Below are 979 nucleotides of genomic sequence, written 5' to 3' on the forward strand. Positions count from 1 at the left end.
GAGGGCTATAGCCCCAAAGAAGCCATAGGAAGGGAAAACTGAGAACTCCTTTGTGGTATCTAGGACATAAAAGACTTTTTGCCAAGACACTCAGAAGAGAGACCCCCTCAATCACTCTACTTGTGTTACGGAAATTCTGTAGAGATCACAGTTTCCACCACTATTCAGGCTTCAGTCTGCAGTTATTCTAAATCTGGTGCTGTAACTGCAGTGATACCCAGAACGGACTGCTTTGTACTGCGTTACTCCAGTCTTCAGACAGACAGCACATTTTTCTGTCAATTAGCTTGGACTTTCCCCAGCTCCCTATAGCACAACTCTTTGCACCTTCTCTCCTCCCCTGTTTCAACACTGTACATAACAGGATGAAATGAGAAAAGCAGCAAGATTTAGATTTATTTACGGTGAAAAAGGAAATTAATAATTAAACCCCACATATTGGCTGTTTGATTTTCTAGCATTTGTCTAACATATTTTTTAACTTCCATTGCTAATGTGGACTTCTGGTATCATTATATCATTTGTTTTCATATTTTTACACAGCATTCCAGTGATGCTGAAATGCCTACATCTCTAGAAGACATGTATAGTAGGTGTGAACGCATACTTCAGAGCTCATGTGTTATTTCTCACGCCCTGCGATGTTCTCTTCACTGAAGCCGAGGTTTAAACAAGCTCTTGGGAGCAGGCAGTCCCCAGTGGTCTGAGAGGCTGCCCGGTGCAGCCCAGCACCCGCCGGGGCGGCCGGACATGGGCAGCAGCCAGCAGCGCTTGACGGGCAGCTCAGCAGCAGCACCAGGGCTCAGCTTACACACAAACCTCAGGCCATTTTTCTCCAAGTCATTACTTGGATACCATTCTCTCAGTTTACACTACACTGGGCGGCAGGAAACATTTTTTCCTCCATCATACCTAAAATTCAGGGCTCACTACAAGTGGCAAAGTGGATCTCATTATGAGCTAGCTTTAGTTTTCAGTT

Source organism: Columba livia, chromosome 9 (assembly GCF_036013475.1).
Source record: "Columba livia isolate bColLiv1 breed racing homer chromosome 9, bColLiv1.pat.W.v2, whole genome shotgun sequence".
In the NCBI taxonomy this organism is placed as follows: domain Eukaryota; kingdom Metazoa; phylum Chordata; class Aves; order Columbiformes; family Columbidae; genus Columba; species Columba livia.